This window comes from Poecile atricapillus, chromosome 19 (assembly GCF_030490865.1).
Source record: "Poecile atricapillus isolate bPoeAtr1 chromosome 19, bPoeAtr1.hap1, whole genome shotgun sequence".
In the NCBI taxonomy this organism is placed as follows: Eukaryota; Metazoa; Chordata; class Aves; order Passeriformes; family Paridae; genus Poecile; species Poecile atricapillus.
The window spans coordinates 10,215,568-10,242,640 of record NC_081267.1 but is presented as its reverse complement, the minus strand read 5'-3'; the positions used below and the strand labels follow the sequence as shown (position 1 = coordinate 10,242,640).

Here is a 27,073-nt window from a genome sequence, read left to right as displayed (position 1 = left end):
ATATCCCACAAAATTCCACAAACATCCCACAAAATTCCACAAACATCCCACCAAATCCTCTAAATCTTCTCCAAACCCTACCAAATTCCAGAAACATCCCACAAAATCTTTGCAAATTACCACACAATCTAAGAAAAATACCTCAAAATTCTTCAAGTCTCCTCAAACTCCTTCAAAATTCCAGAAACATCCCACAAATTTCCACAAAAATTCAACAAAATTCCAGAAAAATACCACAAAATTCCACAAACATCCCAACTAACTCCCTAAATCTATTCAAAACCCTACCAAATTCCAGAAACTTCCCACAAAATCTTTACAAATTATGACACAATCTAAGTAAAACTCCTCAAAATTCTTCAAGTCTCCTCAATATCCCAGAAAATTCCAGAAAATTCCACAACATTCAAAAAAAATTGCACAAATTCCAGAAAAATCCGTCAAAGTTCCACAAAAATCCCACAAAATTCCAGAAACAGCCAACCAAATTCCAGAAACAGCCAACCAAATTCCAGAAACATCCCTCAAAATCTTTACAAATTTCCACACAAACTAAAAAAAAAAATCCCTCAAAATTCTTCAAGTTTCATCCATATCCCACAAAATTCCACAAACATCTCAGAAAATCCCACAAACATCCCACCAAATCCTCTAAATCTTCTCAAAACCCCACCAAATTACAGAAACATCACACAAAATCTTTACAAATTACCACGCAATCTAAGAAAAATCCCTCAAAATTCTTCATGTCTCCTCAAAGTATTTCAAAATTCCGGAAACATTCCACAAAATTTCACAAAACTTCCACAAAGTTCCACAAACATCCCACACAATTCCCTAAATCTTCTCAAAACCCCACCAAATTCCAGAAACATCCCACAAAAATCTCCTCCAATTTCCACACAATTTAAGAAAAATTTTTCAAAATTCTTCAAGTCTCGTCAAAATCCCTCAAAATTCCAGAAACATGCCACAAAATTCCAGAAAAATCCCACAAAATTCCGCAAACATCCCAACAAACTCCCTAAATCTTCTCAAAACCCTACCAAATTCCAGAAACATCTTACAAAATTCCACAATCATCCCACCAAATCCTCTATATATTCTCAAAACCCTACCAAATTCCAAAAACATCCCATAAAATCTTTACAAATTTCCACACAATCTAGGAAAAATCCCTCAAAATTCTTCAAGTCTCCTCAAAATCCCAGAAAATTCCACAAAAATCCACAAAATTCAAGAAAAAATCCCTCAAAATTCCCTAAATCTTCTCAAAACCCTACCAAATTTCAGAAACATCACACAAAATCTTTACAAATTTCCACACAATCTAAGTAAAACTCCTCAAAATTCTTCAAGTCTCCTCAAAATCTCAGCAAATCCCAGAAAATTCCACAACATTCCAGAAAAATTGCACAGAATTCCAGAAAAATCTCTTAAAATTCCACAAAAATCCCACAAAATTCCAGAAACATCCCACAAAATCTTTACAAATTTCCACACAATCTAGGAAAAATCCCTTAAAATTCTTCATGTCTCCTCAAAGTCCTACAAAATTTCGGAAACATCCCACAAAATTCCACAAAAAATCAAAAAAATTCCAGAAAAATACCACGAAGTTCCACAAACATCTTACAAAATTCCCTAAATCTTTTCAAAACCCTACAAAGCTCCAGAAACATTCTACAAAATCTCCTCCAATTTGCACACAATCTAGGAAAAATCTCTAAATTTTTCAAGTCTCCACAATATCCCACAAAATTCCACAAAAATCCACAAAATTCATTAAAAAATACCGCAAAATTCCCCATCTCTTCTCAAAACCATATCAAATTCCAGAAACATCCCAAAAAATCTCCACAAATGTCCACACAATCTAAGAAAAATCTTTCAAAAATACTCAAGTCTGCTCAGAATCCCACAAAATCCCAGAAAAATTCCACAACATTCCAAAAAAATCCTACAAAATTCTAGAAAAATCCCACAAAATTATTTAGATTTTCTCAAAATGCCACAGAGTTCCAGAAAAATCCCACAAAATTCCAGAAATGTCCAAGAAAATTTCCACAAAATCCCACAAAATTCAAGAAACATCCCACATAATGCCACAAAAATCCCACGAGATTCCAGAAACACCCCAACAAATTCCCAAAATCTTCTCAAAATTCTACCAAATTCCAGAAACATCCCACAAAATCTCCACAAATTTCTACAAAATCTAAGAAAAAACCCTCAAAATTCTTCAAGTGTCCCCAATATCTCACAAAATTACAGAAAAATCCCACAAAATTCTTGAAAAGCATCACAAAATAGTGAAAAAATCCAACAAAATTCCCTAAATCTTCTAAAAACCCTACCAAATTCCAGAAACATCCCACAAAATCCCAACAAATTTCCACACAATCTAAGAAAAATCTTTCAAAAATTACTCAAGCCTTCTCAAAATCCTACAAATCCGAGAAAATTTCACAACGTTCAAAAAAAATCCTAAAAAATTCCAGAAAAATCCCACAAAATCTCCACAAATTTCCATGAAATCCCAGAAAAATCAAGAAAAATTTTTCACGTCTCTTCAAAACACCCCACAAAATTCCACAAAATTCTACAACATTCCTACAACATCCACAAAATTCCAGAAACATCCCACAAAATTCTTTAATTTTTCTCAATATCCTACAAAATTCAATAAAAATCCCTCAAAATTTAAGATAATCCCACAAAATTCAAGAAAAATCCCACAAAATTATTTAAATTTTCTCAAAATCTCATTAAATTCCAACAAAATCCCATGAAATTGCTGAAAAATTAAAAAAAACCCCCTAAATCTTCTCAAAACCCTATCAAATTCTAAAAACATCTTACAAAATGTCAAAAAATCCCCACAAAATGTAAGAAAAATCCCTCAAAATTCTTCAAATCACCTCAAAATCCCACAAAATTCCAGAAACATCCCACAAAATCTCCTCAATGTCCCACAAAATTCCACAAAAATTCCACAAAATTCCACAAGTATTTCACAAAATTCCAGTAAAATCTGATGAAATTGTTAGCATTCAGGAACACACATAATCACAAATGATTATATGCAGGTGCTTTATTAAGAGATCTGGGTGTCAGGGGTACACAGACCCAAATCTGACCCATCTTGGTTTGGAACTGAACATGTTTTATACTCTATCATTATGTAACTCACATATTAATTATTAAACTTAGATTGTTCTAATGTACGCATTGTTTTTACCCAAGCATGGATTTCTCGTGATCCCCCCCAGCCCCCTCACATTGTTCCTCATGTTCTTTAAACAATAATTATATCCAATCACATCTAACAATTGTATCATTTATCATCTACTGATTACACAGGTGCAGTTTGACCTGATCTTTAGTAAGCACAAGGCCTAACATTTCCCAGGGCCTACTTTTCCAAGGCCTTTCCAAACCTAACTTTCTTTCTAAGTCCCCGAATTTTCTAAGATTTTGGGACCTTTTACTATCACTTACAGGACTTGTGCTCCAGACCCCTCAGCAGCCTTGTTGCCCTTCTCTGGACACGCTCCAGCCCCTCCATGTCCTTCCTAAATTGGGGGCCCAGAACTGGACACAGCACTCGAGGTGCTGCCCAACCAGTGCCAAGCACAGGGGAGGAATCCCTGCCCTGCTCCTGCTGGCCACACTGTTCCTGATCCAGGCCAGGAACCATTGGCCTTCTTGGCCACCTGGGCACACTGCTGGCTCATGCCCAGCCTGCTGTCCATCAGTGCCCCAGGTCCCTTTCTGCCTGGCTGCTGTCCAGCCACTCTGTCCCCAGCCTGGAGCACTGCAGGGGTTGTTGGGGCCAAAGTGCAGGACCTGGAACTTGGACTTGTTAAACCTCACCTTGCTGGGTTTGGGCCCTGGATCCAGCCTGTCCAGGTCCCTGTGCAGAGCCCTCCTACCCTGCAGCACATCAACACTCCCAGCCAACCTGGTGTCACCACAGTTCCATGGGACCCTTGAGTGTCACAATGGTCTCCAGGATTCCATGAGGCCTCCCAGCAATCCAATTTTGGATCATACTGGGAGTGACTGGACTCATACTGGGAGTATCTGAGGGTGACTGGGAACACACCATGCACATCATTCCCCATACTGGGGGTGACTGGGAGCAACTGGGAGCATGCTGGGAGCCAATGGCATCATACTGGGATGACTGGGTTGATCTAGCCAGAGGCAACTGGGACCATCCTGGGAGTGCTGCCATGTGACAAGGATCATACTGGAGCTTACTGGGCTCATACTGGTGTTGAAAGGGAAAAACTGGGATCTCTGAACACCAAAGGTTCCTTTCCTGCTCACTGAAGAAGGAGCTTCCCAGTGTCCATGTGTGAGGTGACCTTCACCTGAACCAGATGCTGTTAGGAGAAAAAGCTGCCTGTGCTGGAAAATCCCACACAACAAGTCAATGTATTTTACTTTCACAACTTCCCTCCTGGAGCCACAGTCCTTTTGGATCACACAGCAAGCAAGAGAACAGCACAAAATACAAGGCTGTGTCCATTTTTTGGCTGGATGAGCAAACAGAGGGAATGCCAGGATCTGCTGCCACAGACTCTCCTCTTGGGGAGCAGATCCCCCCCAGGCTCCATTCCAAATGCTGTGCACACCCTGCTGGCTACAAACAACGCCTTCTTTAAGAAGCTGCTGCCAGGAGCTTTCCCAAATAAATGGCATCTTAATCGCAATTTTCTTTCAAAATCAACTCCATTCCAAAGGAAGAACAGAAAGCCCACAGCAATCCCAAAGGCACATATGGTGCACCTGGGGAAATCCTCGACTTAGGGGCCCAGTGGATTAAAAAATACCCATAAGAAGCCACAGAGTCCAGAGTGCAAACTGCAGCAACCACTTGCTGGATCATTTTGGCTGTGCTGCACACATCTGCAGACTGTCTGTCCCCCTGCCAGGTCAGAAGGACACCCGTCAGGGGCTGGGCTGGCTGCTGAGAATGCCTCGGGCAGGAGGATCCTCAGGCAATGAGCAGGCGCCCAGAGCCGCTCTGACACTGAGGCCTCCGTGCCCCACAGCAACGGGAACACCACAAGGACACAGCAACGTTCCTGTGACATCACAACAGCAGCTCACCCAAAAACTGCCTGGAAGGTTCTCCGGGGTCACCAAGGAGCACAAAGGATCCTCAGAGGGCACAACCTACTGCTCAAGGGATCCAAGAGGAACTCAGAAAATGCAGCAAATGAGGACACCCCACAGCCCAGCCTGAACACTGAGAAGGAACAAAGAAGTGACCAAACCAAAAGAAATACAACTTCTGGTCACTGATGCTTCTGACTAAAACCAGTGTCTTGGTTCTAGAAGACAGGTGTCTGCTGGGGAGGGCAGGAGCCTCCCTTGGAATGAAAGAATGTAAACCCCCTCCCCCCGAATTATTATAATTTTGAAATCAAGGGGCTTTTAGGCAGAGATCTGGGGATAGGAAAAACAGTTCTTTATTAGTATTTATAACCAGGCAAACAAACAAACAATAACTACAGCAATAACAAGAACACAGAACCAGGGACCCCGGGACAGCTTTCTCGGCTGAGATGGGATGGAGGAGAGGCTTTGTTTCACAAACCCCCTCGGGCAGTCAGTCCCGGTGCTCCTGCAGGGCTCTGAGGAACACTCAGCTGGAACAGCAGGGATGACCTGAGATCCTGGGCTGTTGGCTGAGGTGGATCAGCAGCTCCACGGCGGTGCCTGGCACTGCCACATGTCCTGGCAGGACAGGGAGTGTGAGGCCACCAACAAAGAGGGAAGAAGGAGAAGCAGCAGCAGCTCCATCTGGGTGATGGCGAAATTCCCTTCTCCCCACCCCAACAGCTCAGTGCCCAAAGTGTCCTTCTCCGAAGCTTAAGAAAAGCCCGCCAAACTGTCCCCACCCTCCTTTTTCCTGCCCCCTTCCAACCCCCTGGGCCTGGCCAAACTCTTTGCCTTTTGTCAATCACCCACCAAGTACCCATAGTTAGGTTGTCCCCGCAACTAATGAGTAAAAATTCCACAGGCAATCCAGAATTAAAAAAAAAAAAAAGACACCTAACCCCCAACACCTGCCTCTGGCATTGACCTGAGATGGGATTGAATATAACGAAAGGGCCATGGCCAGACCCTCACGTTCTTTGATCCCACATCATGTCATTGCCATAGGCAGGAAAAGGTACAGGTGTCTTCCCAGCATGGATCACAGGGAACATGGATCACCAGGTCTCTGCCGAACTTGAATTTTCCAAGGGGGGATGAAGCTGGAGCAGTGCACAAAGCTCTTCCTGTACTTTGGGGCATTTGCAGAGCTTCCCTTACTGGTGCCTCCGTTGGTGTTGGGTCAAGGCAGAGCTCTGGCTGAAGCTCTTCCCACACTGGGGACACTTGTAGGGCCTCTCCCCAGTGTGGATGCGCTGGTGCCTGATGAGGGTGGACTTTCGATTGAAGCCCTTCCTGCACTCGGGGCAGCGGAAGGGCCTCTCATCCGTGTGAATCCGCTAGTGCCTGAGGAGATGGGAGCTGCTCTGAAACCTCTTCCCACACTCAGGACACTCGTAGGGCCTCTCCCCAGTGTGGATGCACTGGCGGATGGTCAGATGGGACGTCAGGCTGAAGGTCATCCCACATTCCCCACACTCACAGGGACGTTCCCCAGTGTGGGTCCTCTGGTGGTAGATCAGATTGGAGTTCTGGCTGTAGCCCTTCCCACATTTCCCACACTTGTAGGGCCTCTCCCCAGTGTGGATGCGCCGGTGGATGATGAGGTGGGAGTTTCGCTTGAATCCCTCCCCACAGTCAGGGCAGTGGAAGGGCCTCTCATCCGTGTGAATCCACTGGTGCACGAGGAGATTGGAGCTGATCCGAAACCTCTTCCCACACTCACCACACTCATAGGGCCTCTCCCCAGTGTGGATGCGCTGGTGGATGATGAGCTGGGAGTTGAAGCTGAAGCCCTTCCCGCATTCCCCACACTCGTAGGGCCATTCCCCAGTGTGGATCATCTGGTGGCAGATCAGGCGGTTGCTCTTGCTGAAGCTCTTCCTACACTCCAAGCACTTGTAGCGCTTCTCCCCATCCTGAAGCCGCTCATGGACCACCAGCTCAGAGCCCCGGCTGGATCTCTGGCCACCTTCCCGGCACAGGGTGGGTCTTTCCTCCTCAGAGCACCCTGGGATGGGTTTGGAGCCCCTCCTCCTGCGGGATGTCTGGGGCTTTTCCTCCCCATTGGATTCCTGCACCATGGAGCTGCTCAAAACTGCCTCTTCCACAAGGTTCTGCTGTGGGGATTTGTCCTCCCTGGTCTCCATCCTCAGCTCCTTGTCTGGGGGAGGAAGGACAAGGAGAGGATGGGATTTGCCTCCGTGCCAGAGGGAAGGGGAAGGAGATCCCCCCAGTGTGTCCTCGGCAGGACGGCGTCGGCAGCGGGGTTGTCCTGCAGCCGGGGGCCAGGCTGGGCTGGGAGATGGAGCAGGAGAGAGGGGGAAAGGGGCACTGACTTCCTCCTCACCTGCCTGGGTGTCCTGGGGTATCTTCCTCTTCCTCACAGCCTCCTTCTCCATCTGGACAAGGTCTGGGAATGGGAAATACTGGTTTGGGAAATATACAATTCACAAGCACATTGGGTATGGGGGTTCCTCCTGCCCACATCCATCTCTAGAAATCACAAGCCTTCCATAGAAACCTCCCAAACACCAAGATTCAGCCCTGAAAATGCCTCCCAGGAGTTCCCCGTCTCTGGTCTCTCCCCTTTGGTGTTCAGGGGTTCCCCACTGTCCCAGCTGCCAGGGGTCACACTTGTACTTTGGGTCCCCTGTCTGCTCAGTCCCTGCCCTCCCCAGGTTGCTGGGAGTACCAGGAATCCAAAAAGCTCCCCCTGTTTCCATCTCCCCACTCAGGGATGCTGGGACCCCCAGTGTACCCCAAGGGGCATTTTCCGCTCAGCTTTGCAGTCCTTAATTCTTAAATATCCCCACCAAAAAAATCCTGGTGTTGTATAAGGTCAGTCCCTACCTAACCTCCCTTTTCTTTTCCCTATCCCATTGGCTGTAACCCCCCTGTATCCCCTGGCCACCCCCTCCCCCAAGTTTAAGAGATAGCACCCGAGGAATCTCAGCCTCTTTCTTGCCCTGGGCGATCCACATACAATGAACCCAGGACCACGTCTCGTAAGTCTGAGCCTTCTTTGTCTAAAATACCTTAGGTCCATGTTGGATATATTTTGAGACCCCTTCCCGCCCGTGTTCTGTGATGGGTGGACACATCCCCATGGGGGACAAGAATGAAGGGGTTTGTGGAGTATTTACAACATCTTCCTCCCTCTCCTCCCCTTCCATCCCTCCTCCTTCTCCTCCCTAACTCCACCTCCTTCTCCTACTTCCATCCCTTCTCTCTCTCCTTCTTCATCCCTCCTCTTCCATCCCTCCTCCTCCTCCCCCAGGAGCAGTGACACCCTCGGTGCCCCGTTCCCAAACCCCTCACAGCCCACGGCAGGAACGGGGATGGAGCCGGGACAGGTCGGGATGCGCAGCGCGGGGCTCTCCGCTGCTCCCACCCGCTGGGGACGGGGGGAACCCGGCCCGGGGAAAAGGAGAGGGAAACTGGGAAAATTGGGGGCTGCAGATCCAACCTGGGGCTGGCTGGGGACCCTGGCTGGGGACTGCCAGGCCTTGGGGCTCCTCTGGGGAGATGTGGGAGGGGGGAACACAGAGAGGGCTGGGGGATCCCAGGAGTGGCAGCACTGGCAGGGACTGGTTTGTACTGGGATCATCCTGGCAGTGGCTGAGATTGCACTGGCTGTGTACTGACATCATACTGGGATGATACTGGCAGTGAGTAGGAGCCTGCAGGGGGCAACTGAGACCAGGTTGTGAGGAACTGGGAATATGCCCTGGGCTCCCCAGAACCCCGGGACTGCCCCCCATATGTCCCATAAGTCTTCCCCAGACCCTTCAGGATCCCCGACTGCCCCCTCAGCGCCCGTTCGGGACCCCCCAAAGCGTCCCTGGATCCTTGAATGCTCCCGACCCCACAGATTCCCCTTCCAGCCACTCCTGGGAATTCATCTCCCATCATCCCACAACACAGTTCCGCACCCAAACCTCCTGCCGTGCCCCGCGCCCTAAAGAGCCCGGTTACAGCTCCCCAGGTTCCCCCCAAGTGCTCCCGAGCCGTATACATTCGCCCCGAGCACCTGCAGCCACGGCTCGGACGCAAAAGTTTTCTCCAAGCGCTTCCCCACACTGCCAAACGCGCCTTCCGAGCCACTTCCGGGACTACAGCTCCCATCATGCTCCGCGGCGCCCATAGAGCGCTATTCCAGCCGGGACTGCATCTCCCGTCATGCCCCGCGCCTCACCGGAATCCATTGGAGCTGCGCCTACAACTCCCGTGATGCTTTGCGGCCCCTTTAAACCGTATTATACCGGCGCCTACAACTCCCATCATCCCCCGCGGCCCAGAGATTCCCTGTTACAGCCCCCCAAGTGCCCGCCCGGACCCCGAAGGGCCCCCAGATTCCCCTCCCTGACCTCCAAGCGCCCCCCTGGACCCCCAAGTGCTCCCCCGGACCCCGAACTGTCTCACAGAATCCCTTAGTGCCCCTCCAAGTGCCCACCCGGCTCCCCAAGTGTTCTCCAGACCCCCAAGTTCTCTCTAAATTCCCTCCCCAGATCCAAAACTGCCCCAAATGTTGCCCAGAAAAGTCTCCATGGATCCCAAAGTGGTCCCTTTTACCCTGTCTGAGAATAATTTAAAAATGATAATCAAAGGACTAAAAATAGGACAAATTAGCATAAAGAGTGAGAAATAGTTGTCAGTTAATTAATGAAGGCAATTGTGGTACTTAGAGACAAAGAACAATAATGTTTTTTGTTCCTGAAAATGTATCAATTCTTTTATATAAAGTCAAAAACAAGATTAGAAGAATACAGAATAATATTATTATAAAAAGTAATTTTTTTTAATAAATTATTTAGATTTTAATGATGAACAAAAATTGACAAATGTTCTCAATGCTTTGGGATGTCAGTCCCAGGTGGGCGATGTCAAACATGCTGAGGCTCGGGGTGAGGAGCAGGTTGTCCAAACAGGGGCAGCCCACAAGGGGCTCATTCTTCTCTGTGACCAGACCTCCCAAGGAGATTTTCAGCATCAAGATCACTTGGGGAATGCTTCTGTCACCTCTTCTCACAACTAGAAAATAAAAAAATACGCCCTTGATCTAAAAAAAATAAAACAGGGTAGATTTTCAAATCTTCCTCCTCAACAGAACTCCAAACTGACTCCAAGCAGCTGCACAAGCCTTGGACTTGAAGACAGTGGAAGGAGGAGAAAGAGCCCCCGAGGCTTTCTGTATTTTAATGAACCCCAGGCTGGATTTGGGGCTGAGTCCAGGACTCCCAGGCACTGAGAGAAGGTTGAAGGAGCTGCTCAAGGAGTCAGAAGCAAAACTCCAAGTCCCTTGGAGCATCCCTGGGCCCCACTGACTGCCGGCTCCTGGCACACTCAGCCATGGCATGGTCCAGTCTCATGCTGGGACACCTCCTGCACCAAAATTCTACCCTGGCAGGGACTTTTCTTTCTCCTCCCCTCCAGGCTGAACCTGCCAAGCTGCACTTTGGGGAAGTTTCCTTCTCTTGCCACTGCCCAGGAAAGCTGTGTCTCCTGCTGCTCACAAACAGAGAAGGGCTGCTGGGGGATGTGGGGGTTGGAGGCTGCCTGGGGTACAGTGGCCATGAAATCATCAAGTTTTGAAATATTCTGTGAAAGAAGGAGGGGCATCAACAAAACTCCTACACTGGACTTAGGAAGAGCAGACTTCAGCCGACTAAGGATGCAGATTTGGGGAGTACCAAATCAGGTACTGATTTTTTTAAGGGAAACAGCTTTTTAAAACAAAGGATTCCAGGAAGGATGGACACATTTCAAGAAAGAAATCTTGAAGGAGCAGGAGCAGCCTGTCCCTCTGTGACAAAAATTGAGCTGGTGAGGAAAATGATCGGCCTGGCTGGGCAGGGAGCTTTTGGAGGAACTCAGGGAAAAGATGAGGGTGTATCACCTTTGGACGGAGGGACAGGCAACTCAGGAAATGTTTAAGGATGTCATTAGATCATACAGAATGAAAAGCAGAGAGGTGAAAGTTCAATTAGAGCTTAACCTGGCTGCTTCTATGAAGGATAATAAATATGTGTTTATAAATACAATAATGGCAAAAGGAAGGCTATGGACAACCTCCATTCCTTATTGGGGGGGATATGGTTACCAAAGATGAGGAAAAGGCTGAGGTACTCAACACCTTCTTTGCCCCAGTTTTCAACATCAAGACAGGTTTTCCTCAGGACAAGGGTTCTCCTGAGCTGGTAGATGGGGACAGGGAGCAGAAGAGCCCCTTGTAATCTAGGAGGAAGCAGTCAGAGACCTGCTGAGCCACTCAGATGCTCACAGGTGGATGGGATGGGATGGGATCCATGCGAGGGGGATGAGGGAGCTGGTGGATGAGCTCCCCAAGCTGCTCTCCATCATTTCTCCTCATCAGTCCTGGCTCACTGGGGAGGTCCCAGAGCACTGGAGGTGCCAGTGTGAGCCCATCCCCAAGAAGGGCTGGCAGGAGGCTCTGGGGAACTGCAGGCCTGTCAGCCTGAGCTCGGTGCCTGGTGAGGTTTTGGAACAGATCCCCTTGAGTGCCATCCCACGGCACCTCCAGGATGGCCCAGGGCTCAGACCCAGCCAGCGTGGCTTTAGGAGGGGCAGGTCCTGCCTGACCAACCTGATCTCCTTTTATAACCAGCTGACCCCGCCTGGTGGGTGCGGGAAAGGCTCTGGATGTGTCGAGCTGGACTTCAGCAAGGCCTTGGACACGGAGAGCCACAGCATTCCCTGGAAAAGCTGCAGCCCACGGCTTGGACAGGAGCACTCTTTGCTGGCTGCAGAACTGGCTGGAGGCCGGGCCCAGAGAGTGGTGGGGATGGTGCTGCATCCAGCTGGTGTCCAGTCCCTGGTGGTGTCCCCAGGGATCTGTGCTGGGCCCAGTCCTGGTTAATATCTTCACTGAGGGTCTGGCTGAGGGGGTCGAGTCCAGCACTCACAAATTGCAGATGACACCAAGCTGGCTGCGAGTGGGGATCTGCTGGAGGGCAGGACAAGGAGACACAGCCTTAAGCTGCACCAGGGCAGGTTTAGGCTGGACAATAGGAAGGAGTTCTTCCCAGAAAGGCTGATTGGGAATTGGAATGGGCTGGCCAGGGGGGAGGTGGAGGAGTCACTGTCCCTCTCTAGTGGTCTGGGGGAGTGACATCAATCTGTGCTTAATAACTGATTTTGCTTTAAAACAATTGCTTCAAAATTGCTTCCTGTTACACCCTGAATGTCTGTGGTGGTTTTGTATTAGTTGATATTTGGTGAGGAGGGAAGAAGCCACCCATGCAAATGATTTTTCTAGGAGGGGGCTGCTAAGAGCTTCCTCTGTGCTTAGCAAAACCAACAGCTGGCTGGCTCTGAGAATTGACAACCTATGAAACCATTTAGAAGCTGTATCCTTTTGTGTGAAATCCCCATTTTAAAGACAGGCAAGCCCAGGAAAGCTCTCTGTTGTTCCCAGCTGTGAAGAGTTAACTGGGTGCTGGTCAGGCCGGCCCTGCTCCAGCCTGGCCTGCACCGAGCCGGGCTCCGCCAGGCCCCGGGAGCGGCTCTGGGCTGGGCCAGGCCCCTTCACCACGGCCCGCGCGGCCCCAGCGGCTGCCGGGCACAGGGAGGGGAAGCCATCGGCCCGCAGCTGGAATTGAAGGGAGCAGGGGCCTGGGACCAGCCATGGGGGCAGAACAGCCACGACTGTTCTGGCCGGGCCCCCTGAGATCTTGGCACAGCCCCAGCACAGCCTGAAATCCATCACCGTGAATGCTTCGGCCACTGCCCGGCAGAAACCATCATGAGCATCTGCAGGTCTGGGTGAGATATTAACTCTTTCTGTGCACAGATGAGACCTGCAGACCTCGATCTTCCCCTTGGGTGAGAGGAAAGGACAGAGTGGGAGACTAATGCCACAAGTATAGTAGGCTACACCTGTCTTCATATGTCATTGAATTAGAGAAAAACTCTCTCCAGGGAAAATTATGCAACACTTTGCCTCACAATCCATCAACCTTAATTAAAGTGAGAGGTAGGTCTTAATTACAATCCAATTAGAGCAAATCAACATTGTGTGAATGGCAAGAAGAATTTGCTTGTCAACAGATGAATATGTCCCACTCAAGAATGAACAAAATCTGCCTTTACTTGGAAGAAAGTAGACATGGAGCAATGCAGTATTTGGGTTTTATCCAGTGATAAATGGGGCAAGAAGCTGTAACAACTCACCTGTTTTGCAGAACACAAGTACTGATACAGCCAGTAGTGCACCCACATTGAAGGGATCTTCAGGACATTCCTTTATTTCTTAACAAGGAATGGGCAGCAAAATGCTGGCATTTATCTGAGCTGGAAGCCCTGTTCCTCTCCTGTTTCTCCTTGAGCACACTGTTCTCTGCAGACTTCACTGTGCAGTCCATCAATCCTCTCTTGGCCAACAGCTAAATGGCACAACTACCAAAACACAGGTGCCAGCATCATCACCCCAGCATTATTCCAGCACTGCTCTGCTGGTGCACAGGAGCACAGAATGGCTTGGCTTGGAAGGGACATTTAAAGGCCATCTAGTGCAGTGAGCATGGACAACTTTAGATCAGGTTGCTCAGAGCAGGAGCTTGAATGTCAGCAGGGATGGATGCCCACCTCTCTGGGCAACCTGTGCCAGGGTTTCAAAACCCCCAGTGTAAAAAATGTGAGTTTCTTATATCTAGTCTGAGGCTATTGTCTTTTAGATTGATAACATTCCCCCTCAGTCTTGTCACAACAGGCCCTACTAAAAATTCTGTCCTGTCTTTTTTACAAGCCCCCTTAAAGTACTGAAAGGTAGCAATCAGGTCTCTGTGGAGCCTTCTCTCTTCCAGGCTGAACACCCCCAGCTGTCCCAGCCTGTCTCCAAAGCAGAGGGGCTCCAGCCCTCAGAGCGTTTTGTCCCTCCTCTGGACCAGCTCCAACAGGACCATGTCCTTCCTGTGCTGGGCACCCAGAGGTGGATGCAGTACTCCAGGTGGGCTCGCACCAGAGCAGAGGGGTGGTGGAATCACCTCCTTCAAGCTGCTGGGCACGCTCCTTTGGAGGCACATGGCTGGCTCATGTTCAGCCTCTCTCCTTGCAGCAGCCACAAGTCCTTCTCAGCAGGGCTGCTCTCCATTCCTTCATCCCCCAGCCTGTGAGATCAGCTGGGCTGGGACCCTGTCATAGCCCTTGGACAGAGCTGCAGGGCAGGATGAGCTCCCTAGTGAAGAAGGCAGATCCCCCTCCCCACACAATTCCACCCTGGCCATGATGTCACAGCAGCCTGTGGGGTGACAGCAGGCTGAGGTGACAGCAGGCTCTGAGGTCACAGAGGTCCCAGAGCCCCGTGGTTGCACAGCAGCACAAGGACCGAGCAGTCAGTCCTTGACCACGACTGTTGTGGCAGCAGCGGCGGCGGCAGCAGCGGTGCTGACATTGGGACAGCGGTGTCAGGACAGTGGTGGCAGCAAGAGCTGCAGGACTGGCAGAGGGCAAGGCACCATGGCCTTTGCTCTGCGCCTCCTCCTCCTGCTCCTCCTGGCAGTGGCCCTGCCTGACAGGGCTGCCCAGGCTGCTTTGTGCCGAGCAGGGAGAGCAGGTGAGCCGGCGGCCTCGGTCCCCTTTCCAGGGACAGCGCTCCCTTCTCCCTGGGAAGTGTTGGCGATGGTTTTCCCCAGGGCTTTAGGGAGGGTTTCCTCTGTGGGAGGGAGAGAGGCCTCAGGGGCCCTGGGCTGGTCCTGCTGCCCCTCCAGAGATGTTGCACGGGGCCTGCAAAGAGGGTGGAGAGTGTCCAGAGCCAGCCCAGAGCTCTCCAGGCCCCTCTGCAGCTTTGGCCATGTCCATTGACATCTGGCTCCCACAGCCTTACCCAACCACCTTGCAGTGCCCAGTTCCCTAAGGCAGAAGGGGGTCCCAGCACACCATGGAATGGTTCTGATCTATGCTCCCTTCCAGATGAGGATGGTAGGAAGGCTTCTCCAGCAGCTTGGCTTCATGATGATTTTCTGCCTCTGGAGCCCCATGCAGGTATGTTCTCACTGTCCCAACAAGGAATAATCATTGACAACCTGTCACGAACCAGGTGACAGAAGCTGCTGTGGCTGTTGAGTTACAGGTGTGTCTGCAGCAAGGACATTTCAAGCTCCGTTTCTGGTTGCTGCACACAAGCCCAGCTCCCATCACAGGGGTGAGTTGTGTGTCCCTGCTGATCCCACAGGCTGAGCCCTGGTTCTGTGGGATCCATTCATCTGAAATGGAAATACTTTCTGTTAAGGTTCTCTTAAAGGGAGGAACAAACCTACAGAAGACAAGATGCTGAGTGATCTGGATAGACGCCATGGTGGGTCCATGTCCCTCAGCCTTCTCCTGAGACTCAGCAGCCGGGGGCTTTCCCTGCACATCTGGACACGCCATGGCTGGCACAGCAGGAAGGGATCCATATCAGCCTCACTGCCCCACTGCTGCTTTCATGCCCTGCAGGGCTGTTTCCCAGCCTGGCCTGGCTGCAGCTTCTCCCCAGCCTCTGCAGGAAGGCATTTGGCATCAGCTGACAGGGGGCCCAAACTGCAGCACAGGCCATGCACACCCAGAGATCCCCTGCAATTTCCCAGTCTTGGGGTCGATCTGGTGTAGGGGCTTTTTGGAGGAGGGAGGGCCTTGGCCAGCCCAAATAACCTGGCCTTTCTCCTGATCCTTATCCATGACTTTGACAAATATTGCCTCTTGAACATGCCACCTCCTCAGTGGGGAATGGTTCTGTCTGATCCAGCTGTGGCTCTTCCTTTCTCCAGAGATGAACCCAAAGGCTGTGCTGAAGGCAGCATTTCCCGGAGGAGGCAGTGGCTCATGGGCAGCCTCTGCTGCAGGAAGGGAGGCCATGCCAGGCACAGTCCCAGGAGGTAATTGCTGTGCCTCTGGGCCTGAGCCCTGCTGAGGCTTGAGCTGCCATCTCTGCTACTTGGCAGTGCCTGCCTTTCAGGGATTTTGCACAGAGCATGGAAAAGGTGTTGAGAATGTCCAGAGCCAGTCCAGAGCTTTCCTCAGGCCCCTCTGCAGCTTTGGCCATGTCCATTGACATCTGGCTCCCATGGCCTTACCTGACCCCCTTGCAGTGCCCAGTTCCCTAAGGCAGAAGGGGATCCCAGCACACCATGGAATGGTTTTGATCTGTGCTCCCTTCTAGACTGGGATCGTGGCATGGAGCATCTGGAAGTGCTGGTAGATGGCGGTTTGAAGACCTTGCCAGATGCTGGAGGCAAGTTCTCAATGTCCCTTTCTGCACAGAATAATCAGTGTCAAGGTGGCAAGAGCTCACTCATGTGCCGTTTCCCTCAAGAATCTGAAGGCTGATGGATTCTGGAAACCTCGCCCTGCTCCCTTCTGGAGCCCTGAGTGATTCCACAGCATCGCTGTCAGTGGGAGGAAGGAGCATTTAGCTGTCAATCTTCTTCCCGTGTGCATTGCCAATGTTCATTGTTCATGAAGAAGTTCAATGTGCTCTGTGAAGCCACCAAGAAGAGCAGAGAGGAAGGGGCCGGGCCCTGGGCTGTGTCCCAGGGCCGTGCCTTGCATGGCTCATTTGCCGGCCGCACGGAGCCTGAGCTGTTCTGGCTGCCACTGCCAAGCCCTGGCCCTGCCTGGGGCTCAGTTCAGAGCTGCTGGCAGCTCCAGGGAGTCCTTTCTCCCCTGACTGCCATGCAAGGGGCTCCTTCCATCCCATTGTGAGGCCACTGCAGGCACGTGGTCCCCCTGCCCCTGCTCCTGAGTGGAAGGCAGAGATGAGGGAGTGCCTTGGAGGGCAGCAGTCACTCAGGTGCACTCACTACCGCTCTGGCCTGAAGAAGAATCTTCAGCAGTGTCACGGGAGCTGTTCTGTTCTGCCTTTCTTTGCAGATGAACCTGATTATGAGGATGATCTGGATTCCCGATCCATATCAATTACTGAGCCTGATGATGAGGAATATTCTGAGGGTAGGTCAAGGCCTTTCCCCCGGGAGAGCTGCCAGCTCAGAGCCCAAGGCTCGGCCAGGGCGGCATCACTGCAGGTGCCAGGACAGAGCCGTGCACGTGTGTGCCCTCGCTCTGTGTGATCTCCTCACTGCTCCTGTGGCTCAGTGCTGCCTGTGCAGCAGAGATGAGAGAAGCTTCTGTGGCTGTTGAGTTACAGGTGTGTCTGCAGCAAGGACTTTCCCAGCTGCTGAGCTAAATTCTGCAAGCCAGCCCAGCTCCCATCACAGGGGTGTGTGGTGCATCCCTGCTGACCCCACAGGCTGAGCACTGGTTGTGTGGGATCCATTCCTGGGAAATGGAAATACTTTATATTATAGTCCCCTGAGAAAGAAGAACAAACCTATAGGAGATAGTAATGTAGCAATGGGGGAACTCAAATATCTGGACATAATCCTGAATGATCTGGAGAGACGCCGTGGTGGGTCCATGTCCCTCAGCCTCCTCCTGAGACTCAGCAGCCGGGGGATTTCTCTGCACATCTGGACACACTGTGCCCGGCACAGCAGGAAGGGATCCATGTCAGCCTCGCTGTCCCGCTGCTGCTTTCATGGCCTGCAGGGCTGTTTCCCAGCCTGGCCTGGCTGCAGATTCTCCCCAGCCTCTGCAGGAAGGCATTTGGCATCAGCTGACAGGGAGCCCAAACTGCAGCACGGGACGTGAACACCCTGAGATCCCCTGAAATTTTCCAGTCTCGGGGTAGATCAGGTGTAGGGGCTGTTTAGAAGAGGGAGGGCCCTGGAGCATTTCCAAAACCCTGGGCATTTTCCTGACCCTTATCCATGTCCTTGACAAGTATTGCCTGGAGAAGACCAGCACAGCACAGAGAAATTGTGCCATTCAAGCTCAGGGGGTTGAGCAGTCTTGTGCCAAGGGGTGGCAAGGTGCCTGCAGGCCCCAGCTCTGGGGGAAACAGAGAACGTCCTGGCTGTATCCAGCGTGCTGCCAGCTCAGCAGTGGAGCACAGCACAGGCTCACGCTGCCCATTGCTCCCACAGATGAAGCTGGCACCACAACACATGCTCAGAATATCTGGGAAAGCATGAGAAGAGTTTTCTACCAGGGAACACATGGTTTGATTAAGTTGATGGCCATTGTGGCTGGTGGAGCAGTTTTCCTGATGATGTGCTGTGCTGGAATCTGGTATTGCTGGAAGAGAAAACGGTGAGTGTTTTGTGATCTCGGCCTCAAACAGTTTATTGAAAGGCTGCTCATAGTCAGGAAACATTCCCAGTGAGGCTGCTGTGGACTTGTGGCTTAAGTTCTTGGTTGCCCAAATAACTATGCCAAGAATTCTGCTGCTGCCCAGGCCTTTCATTGGCCTCTTAATTGCTGGGCCTTGTCCTGGGGAGCCCGCTGGGGCTGCAGCCAGTGCTGGCTGCCACTGAGGCTGCCTGGCCAAGAGCAGCCCCAGGAGCAGCAGGCAGAGGCAAAGCAAGGTGGGCAGGGGAAAGAGCGGGGACGAGATTGCCCTTGACAGGCAGAGGTGCTCTGGGCCCCGCTCCTGGCCAGGGACCCTGCCCAGAGCCATCCCCTGCTCTCCAGAACCTTGAGGGGCAGCTGTCCAGCTGGGCCAAGCTGTGCCAGCAGCTCCAGCCGTGCTGGGGAGCCTTGGCAGCTCTGGGCCCTGCTGTGCAGGAGGGTCCCTGTGTGCCAGCGGCAGCTGGGGGCCTCAGCCACCTCTTCTCTCAACAGGAGTGCCTCTGCAGCTTCAGAAGAGCAGCCAAAGATTTTAGTCTAAGAGAAGCTGCATCTGTTATCCTCGCTCTTCACATCTGTCCCCATGTGCCAAGCTGCATCTGCATCCCCATCTTGAGGGCATCCCAAGACCCACACCTCTCAAGCGAGACCCTCTGCCCCTGAGCCCCCTGGCCCTGGTCCCTAGCCAGGACTGAAATTGGGCAGCCCCTGTGCACCAGAGCAGGGGCTGGCCCATGTTTTTTGTTCTAATAAAGAGATGGAGCTGTCACCCCAGTGTCTGGCTGGTACCACCAGCAGAGCCCACACAGCACCAGCCCTGGCTGAGCTCCATGTCCAGGAGCAGGCAGGGCTGACCATGGTGTGGGCAGGCAGGAGCCAGGCAGGGGCTGCTGTGACCAGCGGTGGGGCCCCGAGGGGCTGGGGGAGCCCATGCTGAGCGTCCCTGGGCCGTGAGGGCACATTTCCTTCAGTGGCATCACCTGGGCCTGCACCTCATGAGGCACACAGGGAAAATTTGGGCTCTCTCCTAAGGTGTGCAGGGATCCCCCATGAGGAGTGCAGTGGGGTTAAATTGAGAGGGTTTTTTACTCTTCTCAGCACAGTAAAGGGGACACTCTTGGCCGAGTTTTGCAAAGCTGGGAGGAAGCCTCTTGTGAGCCCTTGGGCCTGGCCTGTGGGCACAGCGGGCAGGTGGAGCCCATCCCTTGAGGCCAGTCCGGGCTGCTCGGGCCGGGCTGGGCTGGGCCAGGTGAGCCGGGCCATTCTCTGGGGCACAGGAGGCACCCGGGGCTGTAACTGAGGCTGTGGCTTCTCACCCTGAAGGGAGACTGGCTCTGTTGGTTCGGAGGGCACAGCTCAGATCCCAGTTCCCTTTGTAAAGCTGCTGGGGAAGTGTTGAGGGCAGAGAGTTCCAACCCTTCTCACTGGGAAGCTGGGCTGATGCTGTGGGGTTTTTTAATTTTTTTCCCTTTAAATTTGTGTCCTGGCAGAAAGTTAAGTTTGCTTGCTCTCAGTAAGGCCCTTTTCTGCTTGGTGCTATTATAAATGAAATTAAAATAAGACAACAAGAGCTATTAGGTTAACAGCAATTTAATAACAAGGGAAAAAAAAGATACAATTTAGTGAATTGAATAGAAGGATACAATTAAATAAAAGAATACTGTTTGAATAGTTGCTTGAATAGCAATTTGGTATAAAAGGAAAACAATTTAGTAAAAGAGTACAATTTAGTGAATAACTTCAGATACATAGATATATATTTGTGAATATAATTTGCCAGTAATTATGATTAAAGCATAAGCAAAACTGACCGGGATACAGGGAGGGCTTCTCACCCCGCCTCACATACCAAAACAAAGTAATTCAAACTAAAATTATATACTGTATGCTTATACCTATTCATTAATGTTTCCCATAAGTCTCCTCCTATTTCCAATTCATTGATTTAATATCACTATTCTTCATGGCACATGCTTCACTTGTTGCTAGGGGGTCTTCTGTCTTGTTTTGGTGGTTTTTTGGACGAAGGCTTACACTCATCCTCGTTGTCCTCTGGATAACCTTACAGGCTGTGTGTGCGTACTAAGCGTTGTGTTATGTAAGTAACCATTGTGCTCAACTAATTAGTCTTATATTTTATAGTTTTCAGGCCCTATGCCTAAAGTCATTCCAACTTTATCCATCTCAAGGTCGATTTTCTCTTGGGACATCACTTATCTCAAAACTACATCCTGTACCTTAATTTTAACATGTAACATCTGTAGAGGGCTACATCTGCCTTGTAACACCAATTCCCTTGATTGCTCCTAATAATAACTTTCCAAATAGTTACAATTTAGTTAGCACAAATCATTTCCATTTATTACAGGAGGGTGTGGAAACAGGAGCATTGTTTGGTGTGGCCTCCTCTCTGCCTTTCACACCTTTCAGTGCTTTGACCCAGCCAAGAGCTTTCTCCAAGAGTGCAATGAAGCAGCTGTTCCTGCTCCCAGCTCTGGCTTTTTCCAGTCTCTGACCCTGACTGGTTTTGTCCCTCTTGCTGTGCCCTCTGTTCCCCCAGGGGGCTGCCCCAGGCTGAGGGATCAGATCCAGGCACTGCTGCTGCTCCCTGGGGACCAGCCCCAGTTTGGTTGTTGCTGTCAGTGCCAGCAGAAGCGGTGGCTGGAGCAGCGGGTGCTGACAGTGCCCCAAGGCCCGGGGCTGGAGGGGTCCCTGGGCTGGGGCTGGGAGGGAGCTGCCCCTTGTTCTCCCTCTGCCTCACGCAGAGCTGGGCCAGGCACAAGTGGGGCAGCAGAGCCAACAGGGAGCCTGCGAGTCTCTTCCAGCCGTGCCTGCTCAGAGTTTGGCCTTGGAGCTTCAGGTGGGCAAAGGCAGCTGCTCTGCTCCCTCTGCGTGTGCCCGTGTTCAGCAGTGCTGCTCCATCAGTCTGTGCCCAGCAACGGGGAAAACCTCAGCCCTGCAGGGCCAGGAGCTGCCGGGCTCTGCCTGAGCAGCTCAGCCAGCGGGAAGGGAGCTGCTCCACACGGGAACCAGGAGCAAAGGACGTGCCTTTTCTAGGGCATGTTTTCTGTAAAAAAAAAACCCAAATAAACAAAACAAAAAAACAAAACAAAAAAGAAAACATGAAAAAATATGAAAGATAAAAATTACCCCCAAATGTGTAGTGAAAAATGATCTATAACTCTGGAGTAAGAAAGAGGTAACCGATCTTTTGAAAAAGAGAACTCAGCTTTGATTTTAGTTACTTAGTTTGTACACGTGCTAGTGGAAAGGATCCATTAACTGCCTTCCTTTACAGATTTGATGGATGTTTTCAAATATCAAGATATTTTACACTGCAGTTGAAGGAATAGGAAATTGAAATACATGTTCTTCATGACTGTGTCTTGAGTGTAAAAATTTTGCAGTTTGAAACTTGGACCTAAAGTGTTGCAAATGGAAGTGATAAATCCCAATGGACTGAGTGAATGCAGCTTTTCCTATGGGATGTGCAGCACTCCAAGGACTTCCTCAGTGGGGCTGTGGGTGCTTGGAGCTTTGTCCTGTGCCACTCCGGGATGTCATGAAATGGGACTTCACCTGCCACCAGCCCAGGTCACGCTCTGCCACCCCAGCTCCTTGGACCTTGTGTCCCCAAAGAAGACACAAGGTGTTTCTGCTGCTCCACCTTTGCACAGATCCACAGAGAGCTGGGATTATCCCAAGTCTCGTGTCTCCATTGTGCCATATTCCTAAAGAACCAGCAGCCCATCCCGATGAATATGGTGAGTTATGTGGATGGTTGTCAGCTCCCTTTCCTGCCTAGAAATGCTGAAACTGCTTCTAAATGCTGTTCCCTTCAGCTCTTGGACACCTACTCCCACAGCGCTGGGAAAAAAATGCCCTGGCCATGGCTTACAAGGTGAGTTATGCCAAAGTTAGAGCTCTGTGGGAAATCTCTATCCATCCCTATCCTTTTAATATATCTGTACGTGGGGGTGTGCATGGATGTGTCTTGTATGGAAAGGAAGGAGTGTGCAAACAACGTGACTGACACTTTCACTCTCTGTGTTCATTCCATACTCATGGGTACCAAGATATTATGGAAACCTTCACAAGGACAGACCTTCTGTCCATGGATACAGAGACATCCAAGAGCCCCTGGCACAGACAGACCCTTCTGTCCATGGATACAGAGACATCCAAGAGCCCCTGGCACAGACAGACATTGCTGCTCTTCAGCCACTGACAGGATGAGTCCCTGAGACTGGGGCTTGGCCTTCCTCGTGGTGAGGGGCATCAAAGAAGGCTGCAGTGTGATGGAGACTGTGATAGGCTGGGAACTCACTGGGGGAAAGGAGGGAGCAGTTGTGAAGTAAAAGGCAGGTGGAGGAGACAACTGTTCAGAGAAGGCTGAGCTACAGGTTGAGCAAGATGAAAAATGGCATTTGGGGTCACCACAATGGATTTAATTTCAGAAGTTATGGAACAAGTTTAATTTTTGGGGGGTGTCATGTTTTCCCTTGGAGGTGGACACTCTGCAGACTTGAGCTGCATTGCCAAAATGCTCCAGTCTCTGCTGCAGGTCACACCGTTTCTTCTTTGGCTGATCCCGGCCCGGTGCTGAGCCCAGCAGAGCCCTGGCAGAGCCCAGAGCAGCCTCAGCATCCGCAGAGCCCGGCTGCAAGGAGAGAAAGCAGAAACCGCCCGTCAGCTGAAGGCTCCTGTCCCCTTGTCCCAGCCAGCCGCGGTGCCCAGGCCATGCTGGCCGTGCTCAGAGCTGGGCCCAAAGCTGCCCATCACTGCTGCCTTTGGGAGCAGAGCAGGAGGGCAGGACATGTGCCCAGCCTGCAGCCAGCCACGGCAGATCCAGCCCCTCAGCAGCTGCCCAGAGCGGGATGCTCCTGTGCCCGCTGCCATCTCCCAAAAGCTCTTGTCCCACCCATGCCAAGGAGATGAGGACCCACCTCACACCATCCGCTGCCAGAAGAAAAGCTGGTCCCAAACGATGTCCTCAGTCTTCTCCAAGGGCACGGCCCATCCACGCCACAGCTGGTCCCAAGCACTTCCTGATCCAGACTGGACCCCACCTAGAACGCTTCCTTTAGAAAAACAAACAAATTAATGAAAATAGATTACAGACAGAAAGGGGAAACAAGAAAAATGGTAAAAAATCTTATCTCTGTCAGGAGCTTGAGCAAGGCCCAACCCCTACATTCTGGGGAAAAACCCACCCATGGGTGAGGGAAGCCCATGCTTTCTCCCTTCCCCCTGCACTGTCCCCCAAAATCACGGTGATCCCAAAGCAAAGCAGGGGAGTGGAGCAGCCCAAGCCCTTCCTTGCCTGCACAGCAAAGCAGCCGTGCTCAGGTTCTGGAGTCCCACCTGTGCTCCTGCCATGGGGGTTTGTTTGTGTCGGGCTGGCTGCCCCAGCCCCAGCCCGGGGCACGGTGGGTGGTGGGGGCTGTTGGCAGGGCCAGGATCCCACTCCCATTTCGTAACCACCCCAGCCCATGTCCCCAGCCCTGCCAAAAACCAGCTGGGCAGCCACTGAGGAATCAGTTGCATCTGCCCCAGCAAAGCGGAAACCTTTGGTTTTCGGCCAATGCACAAATCTGGGAGCATCCCCCTGGGTCTGGACTTACCTGAAAATTCACTGTGGAGCCTGGCTTTGAAGAAGGTGCCAGAATCAAAGTCCATCATCGCCAGCTGCCGCTGTCCAGGTGGAGGAAGAGGATGTCATCCTTGCTGTTTTCCTCCATGTCTCCAGCAGCAGCAGCAGTCCCACCTGGTCCAGCTTCTCCAGGGGCTCCTTCTTCCCTGGGGGGACACCAGGCTGTCAGGGTTCTGCCCAGGGCCCGGCTGTCAGTGAACCAGGACAAGCAAAACCAGCTCAGATGGTGCCCACCAGTGCTGGGCAGAGCAGCTCAGCTCCAGCACAAGGGCTGTGTGTTCCCATTTGATGAGCCCAGTGCAGTGACACAGGCAGGACAAAAAAGTCTGGGTTTCTTTGCTGCTGATTGCCAGGGCATGTGTGGAGCTGTAACTTACCAGGTCCCTGCATCACTGTGCCTGTGGCTCTCTCCCTTCTTCTAGGGCTGATGAATATCCTGCATCCAGGGATCACAGGACAGGTCTTCTAATGAGGGCCTGTCCAAGGAGTTCAGGGATAAACACCACCTGATCAGAGCTTGGCAATCTGGGGAGAGAAACCACAAACCACTGGTCAGTTGGAGAAGGCTCCTGTCTGCTTTGTCCCACTATTCTCGTGCCCAGGCCATGCTGGATGTGCTCAGAGCTGGGCCTAAACTTTCCCATTAATTTTTTTGTTTTGGAGGAGAGCAGCAGAGCAGGACATGTGCCACCTCCTCAGCAGCTGCCAGAGCGGGATGCTCACGAGCCCGCTGCTGTCTCCCAACACTGGTGTTCCCCCCATGCCCAGAGATGAGGATTCACCTTGGGAGAGCCGTTGTGGCAGCGGGAGCTGGCCCCATCTGATGTTCCTGCCCCTCCTGAAAGGGTGCTCCCCGCAGACCATCTCGTGCAGCAGGATGCCCAGGGTCCAGACGGTCGCTTCCTCGCCATGGTACCACCCAAAGTCGTTCCATTCCGGGGGGCTGTATGATGGTGTTCCTATGGAATATGGATGGAGCTCATCAGGGGAATCCTGCTGCTCCCAGAGCCTGACCCCAGCATCCCTGGGCATGTGGGGGCTTCCCCAGTGGCCCATGGGGTGACCTGCTGCCCTCTCACCAGCACCTGGGACTTGGGTACAAACCCAGGGCTGGAAAAGAAGCCACTGGTGCTGGAAGAGGGCAGCAGAAACCCTGGCAAGGCCCGACCATGACACACAAAGGGAAATACCCACTCAGTGCTGGGGAAAAACCATACCCACATCCTGCCTGCTGGCATTGCCCAAAACATATTTTGAACCAAAGCAAACCAGGTGAGCAGAGCAGTCCAAGCCCATTCTCAACTGCACACGAAACCAGCTGGTGCACAGGTTCTGCCTCCCCCTCTCTGCCACCCCTACCCATGGAGGATTTTGTCAGGCTGGCTGCCCCAGCCCCAGTCCTGGGAGAATCCCTCCTGCCACACCCTTGTTGCGCCAGGAGATGTTGGGCCAGGAGATGCCGGGACCAGAAGCCTACCCCTGTGTGGGCTCACCTGCAAATTGAGTGTAGGCTGTCTCCTGAAGGTAGGTGCCACAGCCGAAGTCTATCAGTTTTGCCTCGCCGGTCTCCAGGTCAACCAAGATGTTCTCCGGTTTTATATCTCTGTGCAGGACCCCGCAGCTGGTGCAGTGCCGCACGGCTGCCAGGACCTGCCGGAACAGCTCCCGCGCCTCTTTCTCGGACAGGAACTTCCGTGCCCGAATAAAGTGCCGCAGGTCCTGACACCGCTCTGGGCGCTCCAGCACCATAACAATGTAGCTGGGGAGCTCAAGCCACTCCAGCAGCTGCACCACGCCGGGGAAGCCTGTGGACACCTTGTCCAGCAGCACTATCTCCAGTGGTGCGCTGGTGCCGTCGGGCTGCGGGAGGAGCACGGTGCTGTCAGTGGGGCTGAGGCCGTGCCAGGGCTCGGGAAGCCCTCAGCCAGCCTGGGATGCTCTGTGCCCTCCGCTGGCCCCATGCCCGCTCTCCCTCCAGGTGTCCTGGCAGCTCCCACCCTGACGGGTCCCGGCTCATCCCCGCCCAGCACGCCCCGGCATCTGCCGCTGGCCCCGCTCACTCACCAGCTCGCCCCAGTGCCGGACGCGGTTCCGTGGCACCTTTTTGATGGCCACCTGTAAGCCAAAGGGAACAGCGGATTCAGCTCAGCGCCTGCCGTGTCCAGCCCCATCCTACTCCTCCGCCCCCTTCTCCTCCTCCGCCCCCTCCGCCCGCTCCTCCTCCTCCGCCCGCCGCTGGCCCCACCGCTCACCGGGAGTCCGTCCGAGAGCCGAGTGGCTGCGAAAACTCTGCCAAAGCCGCCGCGTCCCAGTAGAGAACCCACTCGGTAGCGCTGCTGCAGGGCCTCCTGCGCCTTCCCTGGGGAAGAGACGCAGCCGTCAGTGCTCGGCCCGGGGCCAGGAACGGCCCCCGAGCGCTCCCCGACCTCCCCGGGCCGGGCATCCGCAGGCGTTCGCTCTTTGGAACGCGACAGCGGCGGCTCGGGGCCGGCGGCCGCGCTGCTGAGCGGCGGAGCTCGGGCCGGGGAAGCCGCAGCGGAGGCGGCGGCAGCGGCCGCGCCGCCTGTGTCCTCCGCGGGCCCCGGGAGGAGCCGGGGCCGGGGCCGGGGCCGGGGCCGGAGCCGGAGCCGGGGCCGGGGCCAGGCCAGGCGGAACCAAAGGGCAGCGATGCCGCCCCAGCCCCAGGCAATGATGCCCGCCCAGCAGCGCCAGCGCCAGCACAGCCAGAGCTGGGCGGAGGCGAGACCGCGGAAGGATGCTCGGGGCTGGGGACGGGGACGGGGCCGCGGCAGCCCCGCCCGGGGCCGGGGGCGGACCGGGGGCATGGCCCGGGTGGGCACGGGGAGAGGGAAACTGGAAGGGAATGAGACACAGGAAAAAGGAGACCGGGATGGGGTGCGAAACAGTGGGAGAGGGAGAAGAGAGACAGGGAATTGATAAATTCGCTGCTTTTGCTGCTTTCTCTGCTGCCGCTGCTGCCGCTGCTGCCACCGCTGCCGCTGCTGCCGCTGCAACTGAAGCACCGGGACCGTTTGTCCCCGTGTCCGTTTGTCCGTTGCCCGCTCG

General features: G+C 52.4%; 2 pseudogenes; one reads left to right on the top strand and one right to left on the bottom strand.

The window, feature by feature from the left end:
* LOC131586383 (zinc finger protein 850-like) overlaps positions 1 to 27,073 on the top strand; it is a 434,360-nt pseudogene that overhangs the window by 72,222 nt on the left and 335,065 nt on the right.
* The window catches only part of LOC131586382 (zinc finger protein 208-like), a 761,426-nt pseudogene that overhangs the window by 488,090 nt on the left and 246,263 nt on the right, over positions 1 to 27,073 (bottom strand).